At 38.2% G+C, this 22,604-nt stretch overlaps 1 protein-coding gene across 5 annotated transcripts in view; it reads left to right on the top strand.

Annotated features, from left to right (window-relative positions):
* Positions 1-22,604, top strand: part of LOC102235332 (beta-1,3-galactosyltransferase 1-like) — a 138,893-nt gene that overhangs the window by 35,756 nt on the left and 80,533 nt on the right. The window lies entirely within an intron of this gene.

The following is a 22,604-nucleotide window of genomic DNA, read 5'->3' as shown; positions in this document are numbered from 1 at the left end:
CTTTGGAGATGAGATGGTCCCTTCAACAGATTCTTGGCCGTAGACACAAGTCCTTGTACCCGATAGCTTGATCCATCATTGTGAAACTACAAATGAAAGTGGTAAAACAATTTCTCCACTGCCTGTTTTTACCTTTGACTCATCCCAGACTCTTGCTCAGTCAGCAGACTGTTCTACCTGTAAAATGACTTCTTCCTTCTTTTCCACCGCCCTGTCTCACCCTGGTTTTCTTCTGCTCTTCATTTTTCTTTAGATCTTTGGGAACCAACAGAAAAATACAGACTGATAAGATTTTAATGAACCACATATCTTTTATTCCTTTAATAATGCACTGCTAATGCGTCACACAAAAGATTGGCGGAACAAAGGGAACCTAATTACCTGAATAATTCAGACTTTGAGGAATCGGGTTATGATTATTCCTTCTACAACGCTGTGCACTGGATGCCTGGGTCTGAGTCAGCTTGTTTGGTGCAAGAGTGTCTGCCTCACTGTTTTCCCATTTTGTTAAGTTAAAACCTCAAACTTGAATGTATTTTATTGAGATTTATTGTGACGGACCAGCTCATCGTATTGCATATTTGTTAGGGATGCAACGCTTTCTTTGAACAAACAGTGGAGAAAATGGCAAAACTAATTATGCTGACAATACGAACAGTTTGGCGGGTTTTTAAACCAGGTTAGCTGGACTTTATTGTGACAACAACAAATCAAAATAAATTTATCACGGTAAATGACAAATTATACAATAAATTCCTAGACCAAGTCATGAGTTTAAGGACTTTAGACTCTGTTATTCGTCACAAAGGATTTAGGATTTGATTTGGACTTTCATACCAGTAAGGAATGACTTCATTGCAACTTGAACCCTTTGACTTATTAATTTCACACCAAACAGAAAATGCTATAAAGGAAAATTCCTTGGTGTGCAACTGTGGATATGTTCAGCCTGCTCCTTCCCATTTGCCAATATTTTCTCCTGCTGTTGCTGCAACAAACACACACTGCTCATACTCTGCTGTTTACCTGGTTTTTTTCTGTGTCCTACAGAGACGGCAAAAACTCCGTCTGCGTTAGAGATTTCCTGTCAGCCAACGCCATCAGAGAGCTGAGCACAAAGTCGGAAAAAGGAAAATAAAAGTGTTAATCAGCAAAACAGTGGGTAGTCGAACCATGATTTTTAGATCCAGACAGAATCAAGTGTCTCAGACCGATTTTTAATTTTAAACACGGCAACAGTACAGTAGCTGCGTTTCTATTACAAATGTGCGCAAAACGTTGTCTATATTCCGTTTTTATAAAAAAGAAACACAATTTTGCAATTGTGGTTTTTCCTGTAAAAGAGAAGCACTCATTTAATGATGTGCTAAGTCATTAAAAAGCATGCCGCGCCATCATCCTGGGGGAAACGACAACATCTTTGTCTTCTTCCAGTTGTTCATCATGAGTCTTGTGTGACATGAAAAAAGTGTTTCATATCATACAGTGTATTTTTGCAAGATGCACTAATTTTGATACAGCTGAAAAACCTCTTCAGCCATTTTTTGACACAAAAACATATCAAAAAACTTTTTCTTTTAATTGAAGCGTTTCCATTAAACAAAGTTATTTTTGTAAACTCCTTTTTTTCCCTTCAGTGTCCCTTTAGGAGCTCTGAACATTATTTTCCTAACAGTACTAGATGTTTTGTTTGGTTTTTAGGTTAATATTTAATGCAAGAAGCAACAACAGCATTGATTTTTGAGATACTTTTGAAATTCACTTCCTCTTGGTTGTTCAAACAAAAATATCTAAATTATTTCTGAATTAACTGACTTGTTTAAGGCTTCAGATAAAAAAAATGGAGGATGTTATACAATGACTTGCTTATTAGTAATTTTAGATTGAAAACATCAGTAATGGTCATACAGAGAATAATTCTCAGATAGAATAATCTCTCAGATGTTTTATTTGTTCTCTTTTAAATGATAGTGGAATATCGTCATAGCAACCTGATAAATGTTTGAGTTTTCAGCATTTTGGCTGCTGTAACGGGAAGAAAAGGTTTCCTCTTAATTTATGGAATGAATTTTTGTTTGCAAGGTGCTTCCCCTGCCGAACGTGGACTGAACTGCATTATGGGTCATTTGTGACGATTGAACAGCGCAGCAGACAGGAAACCGGATGACACACTTTCATCCATTCACACCCCTTATTAGCAGCTCTCTGCTTCAAATCAGCGCGCAAAAACACACGACGGCGTGCTCATGTTGAGCGATATAAATGTGTGTTGTTTGGCCACAATCTGGTGCACCCATAAGCCTCCTGCCTCTCCTCATCCTTGTCAGACATCATTCTTACAGCATATGTTCAGTTTTCTTTGCAGCAGCACATCAAGCACCTGGAGGCAGGGGGGTCAGGAGGGGGAATGCCTGGGTGGCACTTTGACACGCTGTTTCCTGCTGACAGCTTCAGGATAATCACTTCCAACACTGCCATGAAATTTCCTAATAAGCTATTCCCCACATGTCAATCTGACTTTACCTGCATGAGGTGTGACTGTGGATTTTTTTTTTTGTTGTTTGTTTTTTTTTTTTGTCTTGCCCCCTACCTCTTCCCACATTTCCGTCCTTCCTCTTTCGCTGCTACAGACCTCACTCTCTGATTTGACAGCTGTTGTTCTTAATTTTCTCCCTGGCTATTTCCAGAGGATCCATCTGGTGCTGCTTGAGGTGAGGGACGGATGGGAAGAACGCTCACACACAGACATCAAATGCTGGAAAATACACCTGGGAAAGAATGCTTTCCTGTTTCAGATTTAGTTTTTATTTCTTCTGCTCTCTGAGGACTTGCTGCAACTAGTCTCAGGGAACATACTTGCACAAGTTGTGGAACAAAGACGTTTGAGTGTTAGAGTTAAAATGTTTAAAATATCGCTAGGCAATTTTCTTATTGGAAGACATTATTGACAATACCAAAACAACAACAACTATCAAGTCTTAAATGGATCCACAATTAGTTGAACAAGTTGGCCTAAATATGTTGTAATTTTCCTACAAACCCCCCAAAAAATGCTCTTTCTGAAATATCAAAACTCATAATTACTTCCAAAAATTTGTCTCTGTTATATTTTTCACCCATGAAGATTGCCACACCTTGTTTTACAGATTGTTTTACAGAGCAAATGCAGGAAGGTTTACCCGAGTTGTTGTTTATCGTTCCAGGATGGTATAATTTTAGACAATGCCACATTGCATCACTGTTGGCCGTAATTTAAAAGATAAAAGTGAGATGAGTGCATTGCTTCCCATATAAAAACAGGAAGAGCGCTGTGGGAAAGAGCCGAACTTCTAAAGGACTTCCATTTGTGCCCTCAACATTTCTCTCCATAAGACTGAGACATTTCTATGAGCAAAACTGATGAAGGATCAAATCGGTGTTTGTTACCTTCGCAAGCTAAAACTAAATGCCGACACATTTTTTTCCACTAGAAAACTGAACATTCTTTTAGGTCAGTGAACACCACACTGCTACTTTAAGCTTACAGCACGGTGGCTGTTAAAAGTGAAGAAAACTGAAGCTATTTTCAGAATGAGTGAAGTGTTTGGAGGAAGCATATTGGAGTTTTACAGGGAACAGTTTGGGGTTTGTTTTTTCTATGACAAGGCGAGAAATCTTCCTTCATGCTGTGAGAGAGCGAGAGAGAGCAAGCCTTTCTGTAGAGAACAGGGCGACCGAACATGTTGCAGCAAACTTGCTCAGTTTTATCCTTTTAAGTTTCTAACTTCTGTCAAAGAGCATGCTGAATTTAGAAATGTTGGCAAACTTTAAGAAATCTCATGAATAAGATGAGGGTCTATTTTCTCCAAGTGCAGTTAAGCCCTTAAATTATCTAAACAGCTGGTAGATTGAAAGTTATTTCCATTCAACCAGGATGTTTTGATATTAAATGTAGTCAGTTACCTCTTAAAACAGGAGTATCGGTTTTGATAAAAATGATTTGGTAATGTTAGATTAATTGGTAATTCTGCTGCAATTTTTGATGATTGTAGAAGCTAATAAAATATTTCCAGGTCTTACTGAATGCCTGATTTAGTTAAATAAAATGAAATAAAAATCTATTTGTATTCATAAAACTCCCAAAATATACAACTCATTCAGTTTGAGCCCATCGCTCTTATGTAAAGTGCAAAATCTGAAAAACATGCATTCATAAAAAAAGTCATTTGTGGTTACCCGCCAAAATTTGTCGCCCTGGGCTACTACCCCTTTAAACCCTTTCTAAAGCCTTGCCTTGTACCATGCTGTACGTTCTTCCTGGAATCAGCCATGTTTCACATAATGAGTTGAAAGCAGCTGACCGGATTGGATGGAAAGTGCTGACCTGTGGAGGTGCTCTTGAAAGTGGCCAATTACTGCCTCTCGATCTCTCTCTAACTGAAACTCATAACTCTGCAGCTCCACATAACTCTCTTATTCTGTCCTACTCTCCTTTCTCTTCCATGTTGTTGTGATGTAGTTTGGTTTAGTGCAGATGGTTCCTGGTTGGAATATTGTTTATCTGACCATGTGCTGACAAAGCGATCCTCCTCCGGCTCTTTTATGGACCCATCCTCTGGCTTGCCCCCTGCAGGTTGATCTCAGAGGGGCTAACAACAGCTCTAATCTTACTGATCCACAGCACAGATCTCCATTCTGCCGTCTGAAGTTGGGGTTTGTGCAGAGGACGCAGCGTGGAGCAGCTTCTGGAAGGGGAGACTCACTGCGGCTTCAGAAACGATGAGGGTTCAGGAGTGGAGCTGGAAAACAGGCGGTCGTGTGTGGATTTGTTTTTTGTGTTCTCTTAGCGTCCTAAAGTGGTTTCAGTTCAGTCTGAGAGGGTTAGAAGTTTTACTCTAAATACTTTTCATAAATATACTAGAAACCTTATTGGACTGCTGTCTGAGGAGGTTCATTCATGTTAATCCAGCCACTAATCTCTTTCCTTCTGTCCGTCCTTTGATTCGACCTTCTTTCCACATTTTCTATCTTTCACTTCATCCTTTTATCCTCCATTCTTTCTCCACTACTCCCTTTTCTTCTTTCTCTTCCTTCTTCCACGTGTCTTATTTTTCTTCCTTCTGTCCACAAATTCTTCCTTTTCTCTTCTCTTCCTCCTCTTCATTTTTGCCTTTCTTTTCTTAGTTGTTTTTTTCTTCATCTTTTTCTCCTTGTCCTTTTCCTCCATTGTTCCCTCTTTTCTTCCAGCCTTTGGACCTTTGTTTCATCCTAATATTCTCCTCTCCTCTCTCAAATTCCTTTCTAACTTCCTTCCATTAGTTGTTTTCTTTTCCCTTCTTTCTTTCTTCCTTACCTCATTACTGTCTTTCCTCTCATTCTTTCCTTCTGTTTTTCTACCCTCCCATTTTTTCCTTCGGCCTTCCATTTTCTTCCATACTTTATTCCTTCCTTCCATTGCATTTCTTCTTCTTTCCTTCACTTCTTTCTTTTTCATTTGTTCTCTTTCTTTGCCATTTTGTTCCTTTCCTTCTCCCCTTTCCTCTGCATCCTTCTCTTCTCCCCCCATCATTTCTTTCATTTTTTTGGTTTTTGCTCCATGTTGAAACGTCTGCCGTCAGTCCTCCCAATCGTTCATGTTAGCAGATTAAAAAGCGCATCAGAAGATCGGTGAAGTGTGGAATGCGAGTGTGAGGACGTGTAGGAAGCCGAGCAGGGATGGTGCCTGTCTGACGGAGAACAGAAACGGAGGATTTTCTAGCTGAGCCTCGGGGAACTGAGCCTGCCAGACTCTCTCTCCATCTCACCTCGTTTTGTTTTGTCGGCTAGAACACACCGTCCCTCTCGGGTTTACTTACATCCCTCCACTTATTCCTCCTTAAACTTCTCAACTATCCTTTTTGTCCTCTTGTTTCTGCCTCTCCTCCGTCCCCCGAGCGTTGCAGCGGTGCTCGGCTGTGTGAAGCCAGAAGCATGTGGCAGTGCCCTGCCAGGACCAACACTCCTCTATGCCAGTTAATGACGCTTCCAGGCATCCCAAGATGCACATCAGGCCCGGCTGCCGGCTGAATCAGCGGGAAAAAGTCTGACTTTGGCAGCGCTCCCGGTGGCAGGGAGCATTGGAGGTGACATCAGCGACTCGGGGATGATACTGTTCTGGCAGCCTCTGCCTCCCACGCTCTGTCACCATCATCGATTTCCACGGCGAATGTTGTGACAGGAGGGGGAGAGAGGGTTTGGAAATCCAGCAGATAAACTAGATATATTTGGCAGAGCCGTCAAAGTAGTCATGAAGAGGAGAGAAGGGCTTTGTTAGGAAAGCCTCCCCATACTGAGCTGATTACCGAAACCAAAACAGCTTGTGTTTCTTACCGCTACCGTGTTTTAATACAGCCATCTTTGGAGAAAACGGATGAATGGGAATGACTCTAATGATCGGATAAATTAAAGCTTTCCATCCTCACATCACCTAACAGCCTTGTTCACTTTACAGTAAAAATGACATCTAAAAGGAATACACAAAATAAAACAATAAAAACAAGGGAAATGCCACTATGCTACATAGTATTAACAGCCATCTAATATTATTTCAAGAAGTTTGTCTGTCTGACAGACAGACAAAATTAAAATGATAGCGGCACAAACAAAAAAAAAAAGTTTGCTGCACAAACATTTGACACCAATTTGGTTTAAGTTCTATAAGTTGGGGTTTGTGGGGCAACTTCACTCAGGTTTAGTGTCTTAGCAATAGTTTAGTTCAGGTGATTTATTCTATTGTTATGGAAAATATCAGCAGATTATTTGACATGTGTTTAGATCTGGCCATATGTGATAGATTATCATCACAGGTGTAAAATCCTGCCTAAAGATTTGTACTTGTCACCATCTGTAAGAATCCACATCTAAGGAAGATGGATTTTTTCCCCCACTTTAAAAATAACACAATTCAGCTTAAATGAAGATGTATTAAAAGATAATTAAACCCAAATTCATTAAGTGGATCAAAGAACCATCCCATACTGTACTGTTAGATAAGATTACTTCCCTAAGGGAATGGAGGCTGTTAGGAAAAAAATGTCCATAAGAGGATATGAAGGGTTGGTTTAAGCAGAGTAATGAGGACAATGATGTCTAAGCTACAAATGTTCTGATTGGATCCCAGGTGTCCTCAATGTGCTGCTGTAGGGCTTTTTAAATCCTCCGTATTGGAGTTCCAACAGCTGATACCTGGCGTCTGCATTTTTTATTTTTAAGTTTTGCAGAACCATTTTCTTAATTTTTACACGTTGGCATTGATGGTGAGAGACTGTGTTGGCTGCTGCAGCTTGTACTCGGATGAAACCCTGGAAAAATTCCAGATTTAAAATTTTACATTTAAAGCATTGAACTTTATGAGACGGTGACAACTGTGTTTTTGTTTTTCTGTCTGCACATGAAATGAAGTCAGATTGAAAGAGGATGTAAGATTTGTCATGCTAAACATGCTAACGTTAGCCTTCTACTTCTACAAGTAAAAGCTGCTTGACACCAAGATGTTACCGACAGAAACTGTTTGTTTGGTGTAAAGCCAATTATGTTTATGGTGATTTTCAAATATATATATTAGCTATTATTAGCTAGCTAACCATCTCTAACTAATGTAGACCATATTGCACTGAATACCAATTTTATTTTGGGGCGACGGTGGATCAGGAAGTATAAGTTTGTCCTGTACTTGGTGTTGCCGGTTTGAAACATTGCTCCGCCTGTTTGCCTTTGTGTCCTTGGGCACGACTCACCTTGAGATCCCAACATATTTCAGGAAAAGCTAATTTAGGACAAGCTAAGTGCGCTTAACATTTTCAAAGTTGGCTAAAGAGCTAAAGCACCAAGTGAAAAATTAGCTCTGCTATTAGCACATTAGAGATACTGTACCCACAAGTGAACTAAGAACTCAACATACCTCCATAAATCTGGATTTTAGAAGTTATGTAGAGGATGGATCAACACTAAATATTTAATAAATAATTTTATTGTGTGCCAGCAAGACAAGATGACGAGTTCCTTTCCGTAGCTTTATCTGAGGCGCCAATAACTGACCAGGACTGTATCCATGTATCAAATTGGGAAATACCGCTCAGATACTACTGAAGGAGGCCAGGGATTAGAGTTCATCAACTCATAACTTTATTAATAATTCATACAGGCTGCTATATATCTTGGTGCATTTCTAAAGGATTACTTGGAGAACCTTTCTTGAAAGGCATCTCTGCTTGACTCACATAATTTGCTGTGATTCGCAGCGTTATGAAATGTGCCAGTCGCCGTGGAGCAGAGGAAGGTCTCATTCAGAACACTTTGTCCTTCCTCGCAAAACATTAACCTCCACCAGTCTGCCCCGGAGTGACAAGGGATCCAATCAACTTCCACGCTTTGCCAACCCCCCAATGTCTCCTTCATCTGAGACTGTGACACAAAGAAATTAACACCCTGCATATTCATCACTATTACCAACGAGGAGACTCTGAATTTAATTGAATATGTAACGGCACGAGAGAGTGAAGGGGGCTCGGCTCATTGCTTTGTTGAGGCATGGCTCAGTCACCGGGTCTCTTCGTGGGAAGATAACAGATACCAGGCTGGAATGATGTCATGTGCAAATCCCTTGTCTAACTGTTCTTCTGGAGCAAAAGCTGCTTTGAGATTTGTCATGATGATAAAAAAGTAGTTTGGATTAAAGTTCCTTGCAGCAGACCACACACCCCTTCACATTTTCAACACTAAGCACATTTAAACACTGAAGCTGCAGCTCATTCTACTTTGCCTTGGAGCTCCAGCTTGAATACACAAATGTTGTTTAATTTTCTTCAATGAATTTTGCATTTTTAACTAGCAAATAAAATGATTGTTTCCCTTTGTGTACTTTAAGCCTGGTAGGCAACCAGGCTTTACTTGCCCTCCCACCAGGCTCAGCATCGTTAATTTTAATATTTTATACACCAGTAACGGTGACAGTAGACGGATTAAGCTAGGTGTAACATTTGTCTTATCCAAAATATGACACTTGGACTATATGTTCTTTCGCAAAGGAATACAATAGATATCGTTTTTGGGGGGCATGCGAGAGACCCTCTATAAAAATATGCTCCTTCTGGACATATTCATGACCACAGGAATATAATCTCAAGATAAATAGGGCAGAATCCATTAAAATATTTTCCGCAATCAACTTTTCCTGTTTTCCTAACCTCCTTTCAATAAGCCCTGATTTTGTTGCCTTGCCATAAGCAATGTAGATTTTGATTATCATTTACATGTACAAGCATTTCTACTATAATTATGCAGAGGTAGCCACATGAACAGCCATTTCATACATTTCTAAGTTTAATACATATTTGAATACCAACATTCCTTCCAATTTTGTTTCATCGTAAACACATAAATGTAAACACATAAATCCTAATAAAACTCAAGAAAAGCTCAACATGTTACCTTTGCTAAACATTGTGTAAATAAGAAGCCTAAATCACAGCCTGCGCTTGGATTGAAACCCCTCAAATATATTGGCTTACAAAGTAAACGGGGAAATAAAGGATGTGTTAACGAAGCTCTTATGTACATTTAATGTAAGGGTGGAATCAATGCCGGCGGATTAAACGTAGCACCTCATTGTTCTTAGCACTCGTCCGCTTCGTTGTTGGTCCTTCAGTGGAGTGATTGCAGCGGTTAGCTGTTAACAGGGAGGAATGAGCCCTCAACGCCAACTATTAGGTGCACTCCCAGTGGCATAGAAAGCCCACTCCAATCAGCCACCAGGCTTAAGGGAGGGAGGAGGGCTCCGAGGTCCTTCTGGGACATGGCGAACCGTGGGGTGTGAGGATAAAACGGTGGGAAGGTGAGGGAGCGGAGCGGACAGGCCGAGCCTTCAGACAGGAGGATGACGGGAGGAAGAAAGCATGAGTGTCTGACAGGGATCAAAGGTGCACTCAGTGAGGACTTGTCTCGTCTTTCCCTTTGACGGGGCTAAACTGGTGGGGAAGAGAACGAAGAGCGAAAGATGCTGTAGATCCATAACAGGAGCTAAATCCTTTTACCTGCAGCTCCATCACTCTGTACGCCTCAACAGGCTTCAGGCTCGGCTCGCTCAAGCTCCCCATCTAACATGATTTGCTTTGCACTTTCCCTGAAAGCTGCATGAATTTGCAATGCAATATGTGCGGGGCACTTTTTTTTAAATCAAGTGAAGTGAGTGACAAGCTGGTAATTAGGTTGCTCGGATGTGAACGACTGAAAAGAAGCAGTGAAATGTAATAAAAAGTGTGTATCTTTAAAGCCTGACAAGTAAATTTGACAATGGGGTGAATTAATATTAATAAAACAGAGTGAGTGACTGGGTGAAATAATGGCTTTGTGAATTAAGATTCTCAATAAAAACCAGGGCGAAGAGAGTTTGAGAGTTTGGACTAAAAGGAAACTGAGCTGATCTGAGATCTGCAGAGTTGTGCCTCGGAGCATAAAACCTTAAAAGCTGCCTGGGAAAATTTTTTGTACCTAAACTGAAAAGTAAGTTTCAGACAGGAAGTGTATGAGATGTTGTTTCAGCCTCATGATCAACGTACAGCATAGCATTCCAGCTTCTCCAAGTGTTGTAGGGAAAAATTAGAAATGGTTTTAACAATAATCTATTTAAACTTAATTGTTCTGTAAGAATATACTAAATAATTGCCGTGTCAGTTTAATTTTTTTTCCTGACATTATTGCAAGTTACTATTATGGGCTCTGGTTAAAACACTTGTCTTCTTGTTTTGTCTGTTTGGTTCTTTTAATATAAAAGTTACATAAAAATTAAAGAATACTCCATTTTATTTATGTTGCTGCACTTTGAGTACCAGGTGGAATAGATGTGGTTTTCCAGTTTTCCAACCATTATCAAAAAAATACCACCATACCTTAGCAGCTAACGGCTAGCCGCTAATGATGCTGATGTTAGCATCTGAGTCCTGGAATCCCATCGGGACTAAACTGAAAGACTACTGCAGTTTTTTAAGAAAACCTGGACTGAATTTCATTATTTCTCATTCAAATCTATAAAGTGTAAAAATTTTATTTTTAAATGTATTTTTGAAAAGGAAAAATATTTCCTTTTTTTATGCTTAGTTTGATTTGAGCATGAAGTAAATTATTCTGCACTGATTTCAGATTATTCGAAACTGCTGATTTATAAGACAAGCAAGCAAAAAGAAAAAAATAATATATATATGTGTATTTAAAAGAATGACTTCATAATAAAACACTATTTTAGTATACTATGGTCCATAAGAAGCTCTTTTAGTTTTATAGAGTTATACCAATGCATAACTCTATACTGTGGTATTTAAACTTCCAGCTAAGTTATAACCTTCGAGTTCTTCACTCATTGACTTTAAAATTTTATTGCATGAAACTGTTTAGTGTCTGCTTTAGCTAATATATATATAAAGTTTTGATTCGTGTTTCGGATCATTGTCTTGTTGGAGGATTCAACTCTACCTCAGGTTCAACCGTCTAGCTTTTGATTGAAGTTAATGTTGGAGGATACACGTCAAATTTTTCCATGTTCATTATGTTTCACCGGATAATGCAATGCACTTCCACCAATGGCAGGAAAACGGCCTCAAAATAATATAAAATGTATGAATCAGTGAGACGTAGCCTTTCTGTATCCAATTTGGATTCAGTGTTGTGGCACAAGTGCACAAAAATGTTTGCAGACTGTGGAAGAGAGTGCATTCAGACAGAAACGGTGATCAAGAAAAATGTGATTTATTTATTTTTTAAAGAAATAGTCAGACATGAGGTTCCTCAGCTTGATAATTGAGATTGACCTGCCGAGAAAAGACTTCTTCTAGTTATTGTCAGGGATTGAATACAATGTCTGTCATTCTTTGTGCACATTGCAGGTTAACCTGAATTAGATTTGAGTGGCAGTGTAATTATCTGGGCTTTATTTAGAACAATGTTAGTTCTCACAAAAACTTTTTTTCTCTTTTTTTTTTTACATCTTTTGTCCGGGTTATTTTCTTTGAGGAGTCTCAACAATTTTAATCCTAAATCTGTGCTTCTGAAAAAAAAACAACATATCACAATAAGCTTTACCTAAACCTGTCTGTAATGTCTTTTTTTTTTTTGTCTCCCGCTTTCATTTCTAAAACTTAATTACCCAGCTGTCTGTTATAAGAACCTGCTCATGGTTGAGGGAATGTCTTGCTGCTTTATTACCAGACATTATTTTCATAATCTACACTGATCAGCACAAGTTTGACTTGGGACGTGTAATTTGTTTGCTCATTCATGTGTCACTTTAAATATGTCAGACTCCACTAATCTCACGTTGGCAAAACCTGCAGAGATATCTACCTAATTTCCACATTAAAATAGATTTAAGATAAATGTACTTCGAGATTAAATCAGGGTTCTATTTATTTTTTGTTTAGTAAGGTGATGTGTTCTATGTAATAGAATATAGGATAAGAAAAATGCATTAGGCCTGAAGTACAAACCTGGAAACATGATTAAATCTACATGGCTTATAGTCAATATGTGTGTTAAAATTTTTGTACTTTTTTCTATCAAAGGCAAGATTTTAAATGTAACCTAGCAACCAGTACAGTAATTTTGGTCAATGTTTCTGGCGTTGGTCAGGACTCCAGCAGCAGCATATTGAATTGATTTAAATTTTTAAGAATTATGTCATCTTGAAAAGTCTTAAATTTGCATATCTAAATTTAAGGCCATAAAATGATTCAAATTTATTTAAAAAGTGTAAGTTGGCCTTAAATACAATAATCTTGTTAATTAGTTTTATATTTTCTCATGGGACTTTTCCATCAGGCAAAGTTTTGGGTTGCGCACGGACATCTAGCGTTCTTTGACTAGAGGCAGTTGAAGCTACCAGTAAGCTAGATGCTAACATACCCTTGCTAGGTAGCTTTATTGTGTCTGTCATAGATTATGGTGATGTCATCGGTCGATTGGCTGGAAAAGGGCAGGTGATTATCGTCTCTTTATACAAATTTCACATGAAACAAATGGAAATGAAGTAACGTCCCTTCCTGTATGTTAAGAACTTTACGCGCAAATTTATCACCAGTTGGACGTTCGTTCACTCCTAGTTCACCACTGTTGCTAACCCCTAAGAGGCTTTGGCACAATGGGGTTAAGGTTGTTGTCCACATTGGACCTTTTTAGCAAAGTAACACAGCAGACTCCTACATCTACTGTACATGGTAAGGTGAAAGGTGGTGGCCACTTATCTATTGAAAGGCTAAGTGTGCAGCACAATGAAGATGACACAATTCATGTTAAAGATTGCCTGAAAAGAGCTTACTCATTAAGAACTGTTCATTATGAACTGAGAGGTTACAGAAGTGAAATGGGGCGATATGACCCATTTCTCCTTATGATGCACAGCTGCACTGATTGAAAGTAGGAGAGGAAGAGAAAAAAAAAATCTTATTACATTGTGATTCTAATCAGTAATGCAATTTCCATAATTTACTATGCAAGGGGGGGGAAACAGTTTGCAGTAAAGAGGGTTATTTTAAATTTGCACTAGTTGAAAGATGTGAATGGAAACATAAAACTGATTTTTTTAGCAGCAGATTAAATGAATGTTGAATCTTCATTGGGTTTGTCTTAATTCTACAGAAGCAAGGAATTATCTAATTTTCCCAAATTAATTGAATAATGTTTTAATTACATGTAAACTAAGTATTTTTTTGTTTGCTCAATTTTATTCAAATTTATATTGGAATGTAGCTGTAATTAAGTTCTTTTTTGTATTAAATAGGCTATTTATCATAACTATCACCGATGAGATATTAACACAAAGGGGGTTTTATAAAAATACACAGTTTGCAGACAAATGAAACAAAACATAACTTTTGTTTTTCTAGTTTTATGGTGTCAAGGCATTTCTGTTGCACCAATAGATAAAGAAAGCAGCCAAATTCAATTTAAAAATAAATTTGAAAGTTGAAAACTGGAGACAGAAATAAAAAGCTGTGAATCATCACCATAGTCAGATCATAGAAAATACAAGAGGCCTGAGAATAGAACCTTGAGGGACACCACATGTGATATTTATTCAGTCAAGCCTAAAACTGAAAAAGTCATTTGAACTAATCCCACCTTTGTTGCTTATTTAGCTTATGAGTAAGTAGGTTATGATTGGTATAAACGTTGATGTATAATAAATGTAAAATAGATATTTTTGATGCACTGAGCTCTAAAATCCTGTGATTTGTCTCGGCTAAACTGCCTCTACGTGAACTCCAATTTCATATTAAGACTTTTTTTTAAATGTATATTTATAATCTGGCTTTTTTAAGGTCCCAAGTTTAAATTCTCAACAATGAATGCTGAGAGCTTTAGAGAGACCCTTAATCTTCATATTTGACAACTTAATTATCGAAATCTCAGATTCTAATTTAAATCATAATTAGGGTTTTAATAACACAGTGCCTGCTGAAAATGTCAACCATTTACAGCTAAGAGTCATGTAACAAACACAAAACAGGAATATTAAGACGAGTGTGTCTGACATTATCTAGGGATAATGCTACGGGTAAAACAGAGGGTTGCACATAAGCTACATTATATATGTGTAATTGTTATTCAGCTCCTCTAACTTTGTTCTAAACTGTCAGCCAAGTAAGAAGGAACCAAGACGGGTGAATAATGAGAAAGAAAAATGATGGAGGGAGCAACTCCAGACTGAATGGACAAAGGACAAAATGTGCTTTTCTTCACCCATTTTATGTTTATTTCCTTAAACAAGGCAGAACAAATGGAGAGAAGCAGAATTTCCTGAGAAAGAGAAAAAGGGAGTGAAAAAGGTCTGTTACCATTAATTTGTGTGGAACAGAGCACAGAAAAGACAAACGGAGTCAGGTTGACATTAATCATGGTGACAGGAGCGCGTTATTCTAAATTCACAAGAGGACTTGCACTGGGTTGTCCAAAAGAATAAAGATGGATCGAGATTTATTTAAAGTGTCTGAAGCCTGAAAGGTTTTATTTATTGTATGCATCCAACCTCGGAGACTTTCCTGGTTAAAACAGTCTGCACAAAAAAAAGAGGGCAAGTTGGTAATGAAGTGGGATTGTTAAAATAGTATAAACAGGCGAACAGATGGGTAAAATAAAATGGGTGTATTAATAGGGTAAAAAATGGATAAGCAGATGGATGGATAACATAGAAATTGATTGACAGACAGATGTAGGGTAAATAACAGAATTGATAGATGAATGGACAGATTGATTAATAAATGAAGTGATGGATGGTTGGGTAAAGGGATGGGTGAGATGAAAGAGAGCTTGGTAGACGGATGGAGTTGTCCAGTGGTGGTGGGTGTTTTCGTACCAAGGTGCTTTACATTTCACTGGCTGATGTCAGGTTTGGATGAACCTACCCAATGTGGCAAAAGGTACAGACCAAAATGGTCTTGTACTAATCTACGTTCTAGACGGAGTTTGGCAGTTTATGGTTGTCGACTCACTCTAAGGCTGTTTTCACGCCTGATAGTCTTGTACACTTGATTCACTTGGGGACCAAAATTGCAGCATTTGTTGCATTTCCAAGTGTTTTACTTTCACACTACACTGTCAAACAAAGCAAACCTTTTGACTTGTTCCCCCACCTTGCCTACAGGAGAGCTGCACCAAGAAACACTGAAGGAAACGACTCAGACCTCTGAAGAAGATGAGTGCAATTTCCTCCTTCAAAAAATCTAAACAAAAATGGAGAGGTGTTAAATTTCAGCAGTTGGTTGTAGGATTTCTCTTTCGTCTCTGGTAAAAGACAATGAGCCATTTCTCCTGCCAGCAATAGATGTGCATTTGTTTTGGTTGTACTTACCCAGAATGCCCTGCGCTATAGTCCACTTCCTGCTTTTAGTGGGGTCTCCGTTCACATATGTGTTCAAACCGTTCTAGAGTTCACTTCAACAGAACTGAAGTCTAGGATTTTAGGCAGACCAGAGTTCTGTATGGTTGAAAACCTGGATTGAGCATTTGTAGAGTCATCTCTACACTCTGACTGATAGATTATACATAACACCTTTTGGTTCAAAGAATCAATTTATTCCTCGTCAAGGAATCAGTCAATAGTTTCATTTGTATTTTTGCACCAGTAACTTGAGCTGAACTGGAAAACTCACCGGTATTTTTTTTTGTTGTTTTTGTTTTTTTCCCCAGAAGGTAAGCAGTTTCGACATTAGAACCTCCATAAATGTTTAGTCAGGTTTTCACACCCTCACCTGAAGGGGTCTGCTTAATAATGGAGAAAATATATCCAATGATTCACATCTCTGCTGATCTGAAAGGCTTTAGAGAGACTTCACAAGGAAGAGAGCTGTCTTTTGTGCAAAGCCGGCAGAGTGTGGCGTCCAGCTTTGCTTTGATGGAGACCTATGTGATCTGGATACGTGGCGGAATTTCAATTGAAACCGAATCGGCCACGCTGGGCAAGTGAAATGTGACCTTGGATTTCATTTCCTTCGCTACTCTCACCCACGAGATCGAGCGTTGGCTGGCCAAACAAAACAGAAGGAGAAAAAAAAACAAAGTTTATTTCCATACCTGCTCCTTGTCTACTCAGTTTGTCGATGTTGCTAGCAGTGGCTGACAGGAAGGCTTTGGGACGCCTCGGGGATGAACATTAATTATCCTGTCCGTTCAGTTCGGTATCTAACCCGTATCTGTGTTAACCTTTCAGACCACACAAAGGCAGCGGCCCCCGCCCTGCCGTCACAGTTAGCAATACAGATCAGTGATCAGCATTGTCGGAGCGCCAGTGGGACGTCACGGCGAAATGTCAGATCTGATGGATGTGGCTGTTGACCGTCTGATCCGGACCGAAGGGGAAGGCGATTCTCGGCGAAGTTACTCGACGTTTCCTCCGACGCTCACATCCTTGGTTTTGTTTTGAAGGGCGCCGGTTCAAAGCTGTGAATCATGTCGGCTGTAATCACCGTGTCAAAGTAGGAAATTGACTCTAATTTGATTGGCAGCTGATTCTGAAAGGTCATAGAGGCCCTGCAGTGCCATCTCTGAATGCAGCAAACACCTATTAATCTCTAGGAAAATGACTTTTAATCTGCAGAACTATTTATAGCTCTGGAACCTTTTTAACATTTTCTCAATATACAACCACAAAAAATTTCCTTAGTTGGGTTTTATGTGATGAATCAATACAATATGACATTTAACTGTTAAATGGAGTAAAGATAATGTGTTTCTTTGCATATTATTTCCATAACTAAGAATCTGAAAAGTGTGGTGTACATTTGTTTTGAGTCCCTTGTAGTTAAAGTTTTGTAAAACTAAATTCTGCTCCGATTTTTACTTCTCAGTAAAGATAATGTGGGATTTTTTTTGCATATTTTTTCATAACTAAGAATCAGTAAACTGCCTTAATCTCACTCAGAGCGTCTGTAAACCTCAAGTTTCACAAATTCAAAACTAGCTTTCCAATAAATAGAAAGATTTTGATCCAAACCGTTCCGTTGTAACATTAGCTTTACATTTACAAAGTGAACTTCTGTCCTTTATCAAATTCCATCCCAGACCACTTCCTTCTGAAGAACAGCATCCCCACAGCATGACGCTGCCACCACCCTGTCTCCCCATACAGATTAGGACATTCAGTCCTTTTCTGTTCACATCGCACTTTCACATGTGTATCAAAAAGTTACATTTATTAAAATAAAAAATACAAGTAGAATACTTTCTATGCTTTCCTTTGCAAGTTTAAATGATGGACTTTGTTGTGTTGGTCAAAACAATTGAAACCTCAGTTAGATAACTTTAGATTTAACTTCATGGCCTAAAATTTAAAGTTAAAAGGATCTGAAGACTTTTAGAAGGAATCGCAGGGCTTACTTTGATTACTGTAGCTATTAGACGAGATTAGATTGGATGTCGTTCTTCTTTCTTTTTTTGCATTTAAAGATTAGCCGTGACATCCTTAGCTTCTTCCTCTGGCTGCGCTCGTCACTCGTTGGAGCCGACTGAACGAGGATTCAGGTTGACGATCTTCTGATTGACAGGTTTTACCTGATAAAATCAGCAGTACTAATTTCACTTGATAAAGGAGGGAAAAGGCCATTTTAATTTGTTGCTCTGCGGAACTGCTACATAAAAAATAAAAAATCTCAGCCATAATGCAGCACAGCAGGCAGGTTTGAATTATGTGAAGCTTTTTAAAAAGCCAACATAGTGATGATTCTTTTCATGTGTTGATTGAAACCTAATGTGTGCTACAGCTTAACAGACTAAAAAATAGAGGAAAAGCACAAATCTTTATGTTGTTACATGGTTTTAACGCCAATTAATTATCACATTATTAGTAGTTGAAGTTGTAATGATATGAAATATTATTTTAATACTACAGATTTTTGACAAAGGAAGGATTGATCCCAAAGTCTTGCATCAAAATACTTAATATATTAAGACTGCATATTTAAATCTAGACCTTATTGAAACAGACATTTTCTCAGGTTCCTATTACAACTCTAATTGATTGCATAGAATCATTTATTCGCTCCCTTTAAAAAAAAAAAATCTAAGCTCTTAATGAAAAAAATCAGACTATGTGCGACTTAAAACTGGATTTGGAGGTTCGTCCTTCAGTCTCCAGAAAGAGCTGATCTATAAACTAAAATCTACATAAAATGTTTGTGGTTGTAATATGACAACATATGAAAGGTTTCAAGTGGAGCACATGGAGCCCTTGTTGTTGTTTTTGTCCGGTAATTTTGCACGAGCGCACAACGCTGGAGGACAAAAAGGCGATTCTTGCCACGGTAGAACAATTCTGTTAAAATGAAACCCGAAGATGTATTAATTTAGTGCAGAACTGTTGGAGAATAACTCAGAACCACTAAAATTATTATTATTATTTTTTATGCTGTCGGCTGTTCTACACACACACACACACACAGACTCGTTGCCATAGCAACTGATAACACCACTAATATAATCAACACCAAAACACACTCAAACATTTCCCACACAAATAACAGATCATTCAGTCCATTAAAGTACTATGGTTTTAGGCTTCATGTTTATTTAGCGATTATTTAGTGATCGCTGTGGCAGATTAGCTGCATCTGCTATTAGCTAATCTAGTGGTGGTAGATTAGCTAATTTCAACATCTGCTCCAATGATGATCCGTCAGAGTTCGTGTGTAGTTTGCCTTTTTAAATTTTTTAACTGAACTGAAAAACACTAAATTCCACAGCACATCTACATGTTAAAGTTGTCAAAGTCAAGCTAGCATAACTGGCCTACTTTCTTATCGCTCCCTATTTTTTTCTTCATTAAAACTTTTTTCTGACCTTTCTATCTAGTTATCATAGTGTTGACAATTGGTAACAAATCACTGTGTTCCTGTTTCATTTATATATCACACATACATTTAAGATTTAGCGCATTATGTTGACAACTTAACAGCTAAACCAATGGTAGTTATTGCCAGGTAGCAGCTTTTTGCCTTCCAAATGGGATCTGCAATATATCTATACTTTTTAGCTCCATCTACAAGGAGTGGATTATACCTGAAAATATAAATGAGACAGTATATCATGTCGAGAGTTCTGAGTAATAACCCAACCTACATTAACTTGGAAAATGGAAGATGAACATGAATTAAAAACAAGTTTCTGCAAATTACGCCCCCAGTTTTCCTTTTTAATTGCTCACGGAAACGATGGTAATTAGCCTGAGACTTTGTAACTTGATACAATTACTGTGAATCCCACATCCACCGGGTTCCTATGGTTCCCTTCTTCCTCTGCTCTCAAGCAGCACCAAGGTGGCCATCAGGTTCGGGTGGGGGCGGGGCTCATTGCTCATTAGACTTCTGAACGATACCCACAACACAGACACAGGACCTGGTTCTGTTCCCAAAGGGGAGACGGATCCAAAGCCTAATGACTGTTGGCTGCACAAACTAAAGGTGCATTTGCTTTCCCTTTATTATTTCTCATTGTTGAATAATTAAGACCTACTGTTATTTCTCAGCCACCCACTGTAATGATAGCAATAATTCACATTATGCTGATTAGCACTGTGACGAGGGGAGGGAGGCGTAATGCATTCCTAATGGCACATCTCTCCCATCATCGGAAAAAATCATGTAAATGGAAAGCAGAGGCATGATTCCACCTCAAGGCAAAATGCACGACAGAGACGTCTGAATTAGCCTCTGCAGTGAGGCCGGACTGCTCTGCGTTTGTAATGCACTAATAAGTATTCCTCTGCCTCTGTTTAGTTAGGTCATTTCCTTCTCTCCATGAGCAATTTTGGAGCATGAGCAGCTTGTTAATGGCGGTGTTTGATTACTTCGGATCTGAGCTGACAGCTGGGTGAAGCTGCTATCGGTTTGCCGACTGCCGAGCAACGACAGTCTGAGTCCACTGGCTGGACGTTTTCTCCCAATTACTCGGCTCGCCTTGCAGACTTCCTGGGGAGTGCTAGCAGAGAGCCGACTCCATCCTCACTGGGGCTCATCTTCAGATCTCTCTTTTTTTTTTATTCTTTTCATTTTGGGGTTTCCTTTAGGCAAAGCTTTACAGTAATGTCAGTCATTTCCACTCTTGGATCCAAAATACATCAATCTCCCAGACAACTGATTCACAGACTGCATGGGGAACTTCATTTTTTTATCTATTTTTCTGTCCCATTGGTTCTGACAGATATGATTTTGCAAAGAAAGTAAACTAATAAAAAAAAGATTTCAAATATAACCAGCAGCATTGGTTACAAATTGGTATTAATGTGGTATTTTTTTTTAAATTTCAGATTAGAAATATTTCTAATCTGAAACATTAGACAGATTTCTGAGTTCGTGTTTAGTTTATCTAACACTAATTTAGTGTTAGATAAGTCTAACACTAATTTAAAACTGTACCTTAATTATTCAAAGTTTATATGAAGTTGATTTTGAAGTTAAGGAATAAAATTCATAAACCTTTTATTTTAGATGTATTCTAGTAAGGTAGCTTGTAAACTTTCCCTCCAAACATTGCAGTTAGCTGTTTATTGTCAACAATCAGAGAAGCTCAGTAACTTAGCAAGTTTGATGTTAGCATTAGCGTTGTGTCTGAAATAGTTTATCCAAACTTAAAAAAAAAAAAAAACTGGTTATAATCGATTTCCTTGAAAAGCACAGTTCAGATGTTTGATACGAAGCTGAGCTTGCTAGCTGTTTGATTTTAGCATTAGCGCTGTTGTTAAGGTAGATGAATGCAGATAAAAACTTGGATATAACAATCTAAATTTGGCTCATTTTTAATCGACAAAAACACAAAGCCACAGAGGATTGCTTGTTAAGCTCAACCTAAAGCTTAAAAGGAAAACTGTCGTTATACCTAGAGGAAAGATTTATCCTAGAGTGGAGTTGGTTTTTTTACATAGCTAAAACTAGAACTGATTGGGTTTAATCTTCCTAGTCTGCTTTTTATGCATTTTATGAAAAGGTCAATCATTTTATTATTGTCAATCTAATTGACTGTATTTAGTTTCAGTCTAGTTTTTATATGTAATTAAAAGGCTGATAACATAACATGAGGATTGTGTCATGGGTTTTCTACCTTTAAAATAAGATTAAAGTGACAAATGTTTAATGTTGTTCTTACTAAAGGATGGCTTGAAAGATTTACCCCATAACCATCTATTATTATTGATAATTAATATATTACACTTGTTAAAGTATTGCTTTCCTATATTGACTATAAGCTAGGACTCGCTTGCGCTAAGTAATTAGCGGATAACTGTTTTTGGTTTCTTACATTTTCACCATCAACTTTGACTTTGTGTCTTTCATGAAACTAAGCATTTATTTTAAATGAAGTGCAGTTGTTTACCCATGTACTCTTTTATTTTGATCTGGATCCTGGATAATGGTTTGCCGTTTCTATTGTCAATTCATCATCTGTTCCTTGTTACCAATTCCTCTCCTATATCCAGTCACCTCACTACTCCCTGGAGTGCATAAGCATCTCTTTGCTTCTGCAATTTGCCAATTAAAGTCCCTGCTAATGGTTCTTTTGCCAAGTCTTTCATGGGACGTTCTTTAGAGGATTTTTATGGATTAGTGTTGGGGTTCCCTACTTTACTGCTGCTGCTGCTTTATGTTATGCTCTGCACCTGCAAAAGAATCACAAAGTGAAGAAGTTTATTTCAACAAAGTTGTTGCTATGGATTGAAATACAGTTCACATGGATTGGTGTAATTAATGTCAACTACAGTAAGAGTGACGAGATCTATAGCTAATCTCTGCCATCTGTTCCTCAATAGTTTTTCACTCTTAGACATATATGCATATATAATGTGTGAAATGTTCTGTACATTTCTGTTGCCATACAGGTCTTATATTTCATTATTAATGGTCTTAAAAAGGTCTTAAGTTTTAAATTTGACTTGGTGAAACCTGCAGAAACTCTGATTGACTGTAGAGACTTTATGACGTTGTGTAGAGATTTGACAGGTCTTAAAGTTCGTACAGGACTCTTCCCCCACCCAAAATGTGAAGACTGGGGGTGTATGGAAACCCTCCTGGCCTGTACTGCAGAGGCCATGTTTTTCTGACAGTGACAATACATCA

Source organism: Xiphophorus maculatus, chromosome 24, assembly GCF_002775205.1.
Source record: "Xiphophorus maculatus strain JP 163 A chromosome 24, X_maculatus-5.0-male, whole genome shotgun sequence".
Taxonomy (NCBI): Eukaryota; Metazoa; Chordata; class Actinopteri; order Cyprinodontiformes; family Poeciliidae; genus Xiphophorus; species Xiphophorus maculatus.
Note: the sequence above shows the minus strand (reverse complement) of the source record. Positions and strands in the feature narration are given on the sequence as shown.